Genomic DNA, 11,379 nt, shown 5'->3' with positions numbered 1-11,379 from the left:
TAGTTGACATCTTAAGCAATTCTAAATGGCTTGGTAGTGAATATCGAAAATTCTGAATCAACAGGTAGTGTACGTCGAATTGCATCTACAGAACAATAAAGTTAATCGAAAATCAATTTATCGAACTCCCATTCACAATACAATACAATACAAAAAAAGATGTGTGATCCGTAACCGCAGCCATCTTTACGATGTCGTGACAGAATGAATCTGTCGTAACAAATAAAGCAGTGTGACGTCTACAGTCATGTGACGGCGACCACTAAATTAGGAAGATATTAAGACGTTGTACTCGATTCTCAATCGGGCCGAAGAAAAGCACTCGTCCACATTTAGCGGGCCGTGTGGGCGTATCTCCAAACAACTCGTCGACGTCAGCGATTTACAGTTAAACGATTGGGCAGCCGTTCGCCGCTCGGCTCCACCCATCTCAGAGGTCCGGAACGTAGCGTCACGCGCACAAGTAGTCCCCCATTATTCGTCAGATGGGGATCTCTGATATGAGGCTTGCCCCAATCGATCATGCCATTAAAATATTGTGATAAACATATTATATTTGCCAGTGGCGTATAAAACGCAGCAGCCGTATCTCACCCAGACCATTCTATAGGCAAGATTTACTGCACTTCTATGCCTGCAGCCAGCCACACACACAGCTGTCTGGGGCGTACGCTGATAAGGTGAAAACCCCTGCACTGCGTACAAGACTGCAAGCCATCTAGTATCGAGGTAAGATTAGAGGCCGTTGGTCGTATCTCCGCTAGATTTATTACAACTCTGCACTCGGCTATCTATCTTAGAAACATTCACCTTACCCACCCCGCGTCTTGTGCCGGCTCGGGTAGGGGCAGCGGCGGAACCACCGAGCCGTCACCCCCTTGTCAAAAACTGATTACTGGATGTAAAGGAGAGGTGTTGGCGCCCTTGGGCCCCAGGCGCCCCCATTCTTCCTTCTGTAGCCATTGATTAGTGCCTACTCATTAGAAATTACCTCACTCGGCTGCTGTTGGTTGATGCTACAAATAAACACCTTATCAGTTCTTTCGGCCAAGCCTATTTTATCCGCCTTTCGCGTGCGATGCACCGGGCCGTGCTTTCATTTATTTATCACTCGACTCGCAACCGTGGGCCGGCCAGCGGTTTTTAATCCCACCGAATTAAATTACATTTGTTTAGCTCGATAGTGGCAGTTATGTTTTTTGGTCGGCTCGTTTTGCACCATCGCCGTCCCACTCCGGCAGATTGAATTGACGACATGTATGCTAAGTGGTGGCGACTCTATTCTCTCAATGCCGTTTCTTCTCGCTGTCTCTCGGTTATGGCTTTTTGTTTCGTCTTCCCCTACGCCCGTTGTCTTATCGGCAATGTTGCGTCTTTTAGTCGTTCCAAATGGACAGATGTTTTCAGACGAGGTAAGATTTACATTCAGTTTTTCTTGGTCGCTGTTTATTTTACCTTTATCTCTTTCATCTATCGGGCGGTTCGAATTCCGAATGAAGTGCTTTCATCTTCTATCTCCTACCACTACCATCCTGTAATTTTGATTTAACTGCTTGACTGTTGTGCTGTAAGGGAAAGAACCTTTTGCATTTACTATTATCGACGAGAGAGCGGAAAATATTTTCCATAAATCCTGCTTTTTTTCATTTTCGCTTTGTGTTTGCATTACTTTTCTTATTGATTTCGGTCAAATTTCAATTTTTTTTTATTTTTTTTTAATTATTCGTATATTCATTTATTTTTAAAACAATACGATTCGTTTTGTTACATGGGATTCTTTTCTTAAACTGAATTAGAAAATATTTAATTGTGTTTGATTTTCTAAAGAATATTATGAATTTTTAATGAAAATAATAAGTTTTAATAATTTAGATCTGAAATAGGATTTGAACTTCTTTGAGAAAACAGATATTTTTCTTCTTCTTCTTGTCATTTATTTATTTTTGAGTGAAAATATTTGATATTAAGACGTTATTTTGTGAAATTTTTTATATATTTTTTTATTATTTTGATATTTATTTAATATGTCATTTCATTAATTTATTTTTAATTCGATGCATTATTTGAAATAAGTTATAGGCCTAATATCGTACGAGGATTTCCATCAAAAAAGTAGTATATAGGTAGAAATTTAATTCGTTTTTATTTATTAATAATTATTTAAAATATTAAATGATAAATTTGAACTTAATTTTAACATTTGAATTTTATCTACTATTTTATTTAGAATTTTAAAATAACAAGCTATAATATTTTAATATTCATTTGCCACTTGAAAAACAGTCTGAGCGTTGTCTTTGATATGGATTTATACGGAAATTCGGCTTACTATTTAAAACTCAGATAAACCGTAAAAATATACGTTTACAATAAACACATTTACATATTTAAATTCTTTTTTTGTTTAGTTTATTCGTTTCTTTCACAAATTAATAATTTTCGGCTAAAATTATATAAACCGGATACTGAGACTTTCTTTGCTATTCTTTATCGTGTAGACTGTAAATCCTAATCGTCAAACTTCCCCGTTCAAGGACATGCCGATATTTGATCTGCCATGTAATCAAATCAACTAATAAAGTGTTAATGATCGAAACGTGATATTGTAAGCGGTGACGCATGACAGTAGCTGGAATCCTCTTAGATGTTGTATTAAGATTAGCCAACAACGAAACTCGAACCCGTTGAGTTTTCAAAGAAATTATTTTCCTACTAAAAGTCACTTTTATGAGTGTTATTGCTATCAAACTATNATATTTTATTAAGTTAAATTCGATTTTCCCATTGTTTCAAGCAGAAATAGATTTTTTTAAATGTTAAGTAAAAAAAAAATAACGGGAAGTTTCTTTCAATGACTTCAGTTACTAGTTTAAATTTATGCGCAAAACCCGTTTGCTGCATTATAAAAAACATGCAATTTAATTTGTAAATTAATATTTATTTAAAAAATCACGGAAATATTTACACGAATTAAACTAATTTATATAAAGACGTCGAAGTGTCTGAAGGCGAAATATCCCAAAAACGGGTATTACGAGGTGTCCTTGTTATTGCCGAAAATGAATAGTTTTTATCTATATTAGTAGAAAGTATTTCATCGCAAAAATAGCAATTAAATTCAAGTAACTGTGAATATGTGAAAAAGAATTTTAGTCAAAACCTGAAATATTTAACAAATATTTAACATATAACATATAAACATATTTTAACTATGAATAGTATCGAGTGACATAGGTTACGTGATTGTAACTGCGACCTATTTTGTCAACGTAGTCTTTTTTTACGATGCTTTTACGGAGCTTTAACCGTTGATGATAAACAGATGAATTTTGATAGTTGAATGACCGCCATTTCCTTAATACCGACCCAAGCAAGCTATAAATAAATATAGTGACTTTCTGTCTCTGCCAATCGCATAGAATGTTGGAATTCGTGATCACAATTTGCGCCTTTACACTCCGGGGATTGTTTGTATTTTTATAAATAGAACAGATAACAGAAAACAGAGAAAGGAAATGTTATTTAGTTGAAATCCATTAATCCATCTACTTGAGATGTTGAAATTGCATTTAAAATTCTTCAGTAAGATAGTCATCGAAATCGTGATTGGTAGAACATGATTAAAGAATTACTCCTATCTTAACGCACACAAACAAAACTTACTTATCTAGACTTATGCAATTAAAATTTTTGTAATCTGAAATACGTGTTTATTAATTAAACATTTAGAATCAAACCGAATTTCTTAATCTATTGACAAAAGTAATGAAATGTTCTTCAAGAATAATGTAAATTACAATTTAGTTTTCAAGTTTTGTCAGAAATTATCTTAACTTTGTCGGTTATTATTCTGTTTTGTTCGCATCTGTTTCATCAGAATAATACTGTATTTAGTTAGTGAATAGTTTATATAATTAATAAAAAAAAATCGTAAATATTTATGAAAAAAAGCTAATAAATTGCTAACCCGGTAAGAAAGAAAATTATATAAGGCCATAAAGTTAATTTTATGAAAATAATCTATGCTTTTTTCAGTCCAATAACTTAGGCCTGTAGGGATAATCATTATTTTTATTATAAGTAAAGTTTTTAATTAATTTAATTTGATATATCTGTTAATATTTACGGTTATAGTCTCTTAAGCTATTGATATTTGATATAAGCCTATCAAATTAACGTTCGCATTTCAAATAGTAAACAAGTGGACTCGTTTCTTCCGGAAATTATTTTATCTTGAGAAAATAATTTTAATATTTAAAATATCTGCTCATTTTTTAAATTTGTTTATGATTTCTTTTACTATTTATGAATTTTTAACGGATCATTTTAAAGCCGCATTATTCGTGAAAAGTTTATAATAACTTGTTATCAGATTTTTTAATATTAGAACTTTTCCTTGCAAATAAATCAGCCTATAATTTTAATCTAAAATAAATTTTGAAACTATTTTCTTCCATTTGCTCATATTTAGAGATTTTGTTTTCACTGTAAATCAGTATAGAGCTGAAATTATCGCTGATTCCTTTTTGGTTCATTCATTCTTCGAAACAATTGGTTAGACTAGATCTTAGGTCTATTGTTTATAAAGCTACATTAGAGTTTATCTCAGATACAAATCGTTTGATTAACCGTTTGGATGTTGTATTATCTGTAGATATAGCAAATGAATCTATCACACATCAAAAACATAATGAAAGTTTATGGCAAGAGATTTCATACTTATTATTAAATAGATGCAAAATATTTATCTAAATTTATCATATAAAGTATACGACTTATTTATTATAATCTTTTAATTTTATAGAATTGTAAAATGCAATTTTAATTTTGAATTTTTCGAGCAAAATTAAACTCATAACATTCTTTAATACATAGGGTTTTCTATAAGGCCTACTAAGCTTAACGAAATATTTTATAGAAAGATGTAAATAGTTTATTTTCCTATATTAAAATGTTAATAAAACATATTAGTAATCTGTCCGAAGGTCTATAATTGATATATAAGTATTAAAATTATATAAAATTATCTTAAAAATAAAACCCACTACTACTGTTTCATATAATAAATTTAGGCCACGGCTTGTAAAATCAATTGAAAATTGGGAAAGAAATTATTATAGTACAACTAAAATTAAATTAAAAATGTTTATTAGACTACTTATAAAAGATTTATAATACATTTATTTATTATTGATTTGATTATTTTATTGAGAATTGAATATTTTTCTTGAAACATGATAAACGATATGTTAGAGAATTAGTGTATTTTATTCATCATTCTTGCGTATTATTCTTATGTTTATAAACATAAATTTTAAATTAAGGCAATCTGAATTGATTAAATCAATATATTTTTTTCTTTAAGAAAACATTTCGAATTATATTTAATTCTAGTAGGATTAGTAAAAGTAATGGAAATTTATAGATGATGAATAACATACAAAACTGCATTATCCTTTGTTTCGGAAAGATCGGTCTGTTTCTTGCTGAAAAACTTATTTTTCAATTGAGCCTTGTTAACGATACAAGCAATATTTGTTTTTCCTAGTAAATATATCTCTTAAACACTTTAAATATTTTGTAAAATACAGAATTTCTAAATGTTTCAATCGAAAATATTGGATTCTGCTTATTGGATATTTTGAAAAAGATTAAAATGTTTTAGAGTTTCCAATTCTGCTCTTTTGCAAATGGCGGCTGTTGGCATTTCTGATGAAGTGATTTGTTAAATCAAGTTGTTAAATTAATATAATACTTGAAATACATTCCATAATTGCCAAAAAAGTGCTTATAATATCACATTAAATCGTATGCATTATTGTAAAATAAAAAATTTAAGTACTAGTTACGATACAGTACATAATTTTTATTGTATCTATTATTGAAGAGATGTTATTAATTGTATTAATTATCAGAGATTTAGGCCTACTATTTAAAATAGGTTTATAATATTTAATTTTCGAAATTTTTCTACTGAATATTTAACTGAAAAACTTTTAAATGTTGGAAACATAAAATAATTCTAAAACTCCAGACTTTTTCCCAATTAAACACAAACACAACGAAATTATTCAATAAACGAAAATTGTTCATTAAATAATTGTTGCTTCAAAATATATAGTTAGTTTAATCAATAATTAATATTATAAATTATGTATTTAATTACTTATTTTTATGCATTTGTATGTTTCGATTGCTAAATAGAAAGTCTGACACGAGTGAATTTAGTAATAGAAAACATTTAACATAAAAATATTTTATCTGCTTTAAAATTTTTACCCGGATTTATAAATATAATTGTTAAATTTATTACATGTTTAACATGAATTTTTGTCTGTTGTTACATATTATTTTTAGTTTAGTTTAAGAAATAAAAATATATATGTAGGCCTATATATATACATATACCGTTCTACATTTTTCGACTATACCCTGTTTTATGCATACCTTATTATAATTATAATGTGTAGTAAAATATATAAATATAAGTATGTAATATGAAATGTAATGAGCAATATATTATATAAAATTTTAATATAAATACACCTGTAAGTAATCCACTTCTAATTTTGTATAACTTACATGTGCTGTAATCTAAAGTTTATTCAACAATTATATTAATTAAATTATCAATAACCGTGAGGCAGATAATAGTGAGGACTTATCAGACCAATGATGGGCACAAACGCTCAGGAATCAAAGTGAAAACGTTTAATAAACACAAAAATGACTACATAAGTATGGAAACGTTTTCATACTTATGTAGTCATTTTTGTATACCAAGAGCTAGAAGAAACTTTTGTAATAATTTCGTTATTCAACAATGTAAAGATAATCACAAGGGTTTAGTAACAAAGTTAAATAATCCAAGTTCGATATCGACACATGCCTACGAAATGTAGACTAAGATAGCTACTATTAAACTGTCCTCTAAGATCAACAGATTTTATCATCAACAGATTTTGATTTAATCAGTTTTGGTTGTTATTTCAAAAGTTGTTGAGGATTGCTAATTTAATTCAAGATTATCTATGCAATGACTAGATTAAGTAGCCGATGAAAGCTGCCAAAACATATTAAGCTATCCTTATTTAACATCCAAATGAGAGAGAGAGCCTTTGTTGTATGTAATATCACGCTTTCTCGTAACTTATTAAACGTATAACCTTCAGTTAATCGCTCCAGATTATGATAACCTCCGCTTTAGTTCTCGTCAGTCCATTAATTAAGCTTACTTACAAGCTAGCGTGACAACAGGCTGTATATAGGAGACTAGGGAGAAGAAACAGCGTGTTGACTAATTCGTGTATGGAGATAATGAATCACAAGGGGGAACAGACTAGACACCACCCCTCTGGGAGATTCAGAAGTGGCCAACCGCCATCAATTAAGTGTGCGCGTTTCGGCACACTGGTGCGAACCTGGGACACGATAAGTTCGTGCCTTATCTGTTGATTAGCTCGTAACCTGATGTTCGCAGGTGGTTTTAGCCAGGTGGTAGTCGTTACTGACACCCGCCAGACAAGAGATGAGCGACCCAGATAACCTGACTTCCATTTATTTGGTAGTTGGAGAAGGATACGTTGGGAGGGTGAAAAGTTGAAGTTTATGGATAAATGTGCGTCAAAGTTTGTAGTGGACCCGTATCAGATATAGCAACTCGCCCTTAAGTCATCAGAATGATGTTAGGTAGGAAATTTTGTGGTCAGGTAAATCTCAAAGGAATAATTTATATGTAGAAAGTGATTTAATGTAAGGATGTAAAACTGCATGACTATAGGCGTGGTAAGTGTGCGAAGCTATCAAGAATGCTCAATTAAATAATTCCTTCGTCCTTCGTTTAATTTTCCACAGTCTTATTTTATCGAAAACTGCATATTTTAGTCAAATTATTGATATATAAGATAAACTAACTTCTATAGGGATGCTAGACCTTCGAAAACATCAACTTATAATTACATGTAATCTTGTTTGAATCTTTTTTACAAAATAAAGTAAAATATATATGCAAGAAGCTTGATATCTTTTTCTTATCTTTTTGTTTTGAGCATTGGCTCAAAAACATTGGTTTAAAATTTTAAATAAGCTTAGGCCTTTGAATAAACTGCTCTTTAATGATTGTTTACGGATAGACTATTCACAGGCCTAAAGAGAATTCTAAGTTTTTTAAGTGTTTAGAAGTTTACTTTTTGTGTTTTAGTTTCAGAAAAATAACAGTGAATTCATAAAAGAACATTACATTTTTTTTAGATTAAATAATCACAATATTTTGATTGAAAATTAGTCCACAGGATTTAAAAAAAAAAAAAAATTTAATCTTTTAAGCAAGATAATTTTAAAATTAGACTTATCTCTGATATTTTATTAAATATAATTCCGTTTATCCTATTATAAAAGTGAAAAAATGAATCCTATAAAGTGTTTCTAATAACTACATTTAAAAATAATTAGCAAAATAACTATTTTTGATATATCGTTATAAAGTTTTAATAAAGTTTGAATAAAATATATTTAAATTTCCTTATAAATATATAATTTATAAGGAAATTAATTTAATATCATCGACTAGTTTTGAAAAATAAATATGAAGTTATATCACAGAATATTAAAGAGGAAATCTGATATAATAAATTACAAAAACACTTGTATCACATATTTAATAAAGTAATGTTTATAAAGAGAATTCAACGAGTTTAATTTATGTGGCGACTACATTTAATTCTCTGGTTCTTTTATTATCATTCTCCTAATCCATTAGTGGCCCAAGTAGGTCTGAATGGAGATTATCCCTGCTTGTAATAGATTTATCAGTATCAACTACACGCTATTTGGTTAGTTTCTTTCTCATTAAGCTCTTCATATCATGGATGTATGTGTTTTATTACTCTCGTAATGATAAAAACATTTTATTTTCCGATTTTCAGTCATATTATTTTCAGTAGAATAAATATTCTTAACATAAGGAATGTATTTTTTATATTTTCTTTTGGTTTTATTGAAAAGATTTTTAAATTTAAAAGCTAATCCATCAAAAGAATTTTTTAAAATTTATTTTCTATTTAAAAATTTATATAATACTATAAAAATTATTTATTTATTTACACTATTTCTTACATTATAATTGAAGGTAGGAACACAACAGGCTGTTTACAAAAACATTTTGTAAAATTGCTCTCCCTCTTTTATTTAAAATAAACTAAATATAATATTTTTAAATTATGCCATTACAAGAATTTGATTCATATAATTTTAATATACAAAAATAATCTTATTATGGAATTCATTTGTGACCATTCCAAAAATTCATGCAACATCCTAAGAACTTGAAGAACGATTATCAAAGAAAAAAAAGTCTTATGAATGGCAACTCTATTATAAAAATTTAATAAAACAAAATAATAATAATAAGAATGAAAACTTTTACTTATTTTATCTATTTATTTTATAAAATTATTATAATTTATAGTCCCTCGAGGTATTAAAAATCCCGTCGGAATGATATTTTTGTCAAAATTCAATTATCGTATTTCTTTGTTATATTTTTATTTAAAAGATAATTAATAACTTTAAAGTTATTTCTTTATATTAAGAACTATCATTTACACAAATACTAAAAATAATTTTAAGAATGTTAACGTTTTAAATTGCTCGAATTTTTCGAAACTCATTAAAATTTTGTGAATTACGCAACTGAAATTTATCTTTCTTTCTTTGAGTTATTTATTTATTTTTTATTGCTAAATTTAAATTTGGTGAAAAGTAAATTATATAAATAAAACATCTAATTTTATGCTAAATTTATAAACTCTTTATAAAATATAATAATTTTTTAAAGTGTGTTATAGCTATGTGTTAATCAGAAAATAATACGTATAAAAAGGAAAATTCAATATTAATTTACTATTATATAATACGACTTTTTGGCAATTGTTTAGATAGACCAAGCCATAGTTTTCTCAAATGTCTAATAGCTTTTGTGACATTTTAGTTAATTTTACAAATTCTTTTGGCATTTGCACCATTGTATAGCTTATATATAGCTTAGAAACTGTAATTTTCAACTGAAGTGATTATTTTTGTAATATTTGGCACATAATATAATCATCTTGCATTCTTTATTGAATTTCATATCTTATTCGAGACAAGGTCGTTTTTTTCCTTCTTGTTTTACAAGGTTAAGTACTAATTATTAAATTTAGTAATTAATGAATTTCATCAAACTTTATACTGAGACTTATAGGCGGATTTTAGATTGAAAAGTTTTCCATTTTATAAAAATCAAATAATTTTATATAGTTTATTAACGAATAATATTTTAACTAAATCAAATATGCAATCTATTTATTTTAATTAAAATTATTTGATACGGGCAAGGAAAGGATATAGCCGAGTACCAAAATTTGCGGGACTAATTATAATTTAATTAAATGTGATATAAGATAAACTTAAAATAAAGACAAAATATATCTGAACGAAAAGAAATATTAAAATAAATTGCTTCTATTTGATGTAAAGATTTTTGATTCTATTCTGTACAGCTATGTTCTGCGGTACAAAATTAAACCGAAGTATTAACAAAGAATTAAGTGTAATGCTTCAGCTAATAAATGTCTTAAAAATATATATATTTCAGTATATAAAATTTATATTAATCTAGGAAAAATATTACATAAATCAGGAATAAAATTCTTTCTTAATATTATTTTTCAAAGACATTTTGGCCAAGAAGGAATTTCGAATTGATTCACATCAGTTGTAAAGGTCAAAATCTATCTTCGGTTGAAACGTGTTGAAGAAAGCATTAATGGCAGTCATAATTTAATTATTAAAGGTTGTTCTTCAGTTTTTTTTTTCTTTCAATGTTCTTTAGACAAAGTGATTCAACTTAACTTCAACTTAAAAATGTCAACATCTTGTTCACTCTTCAAGTTTAAAGAATAAAAATCTTTTAAGAAATAAAAGAACAATAATTGATAATTGCTTAATAGAAAATAACGTGTAAGAAACAATCATCTGAAAGGTTATACGTAAATGTATTTTCAAATTTATTAAGATAGACTATTTACTTTATTACATGTAATAGCATAGGATGTTCTTGAAATGGCATCGAATTTGTAATAAACGCTTTACATTCGATATAAAATTCATTTTTAAAAAAACCAAGATAATTTTCGAAATCAAAAATGTTTATGAGTAAAGAGTACTGAATTGTAGCCTTTCAGTATAATTACTGTAAATTAATTCGTTTAATATTAAACACAATCATTATTATAATATTGATTAATGGGATAATTTTAAAGTTGTGTTTAAAATTAGAAATTGTAACGTTTTCTATAAGCGGTAAGACAAGTATTTCATTAATATGTTAATAAATATAGG

General features: G+C 28.1%; 1 protein-coding gene across 1 annotated transcript in view; it reads left to right on the top strand.

Moving 5' to 3' along the window:
- The first annotated feature begins 563 nt into the window (after nt 1–563).
- LOC111633500 (endothelial transcription factor GATA-2-like) overlaps nt 564–11,379 on the top strand; it is a 149,306-nt gene continuing 138,490 nt past the window's right edge. Inside the window, exon 1 of the mRNA XM_023378080.1 lies at nt 564–729. The gene's annotated coding sequence lies outside the window, so the exon portion shown is untranslated. The remainder of the gene's footprint in view (nt 730–11,379) is intronic.

The sequence above is a fragment of the Centruroides sculpturatus genome, unplaced genomic scaffold, assembly GCF_000671375.1.
Source record: "Centruroides sculpturatus isolate CEXI.00-Female unplaced genomic scaffold, Cexi_2.0 scaffold421, whole genome shotgun sequence".
Lineage (NCBI taxonomy): Eukaryota > Metazoa > Arthropoda > Arachnida > Scorpiones > Buthidae > Centruroides > Centruroides sculpturatus.
Note: the sequence above shows the minus strand (reverse complement) of the source record. Positions and strands in the feature narration are given on the sequence as shown.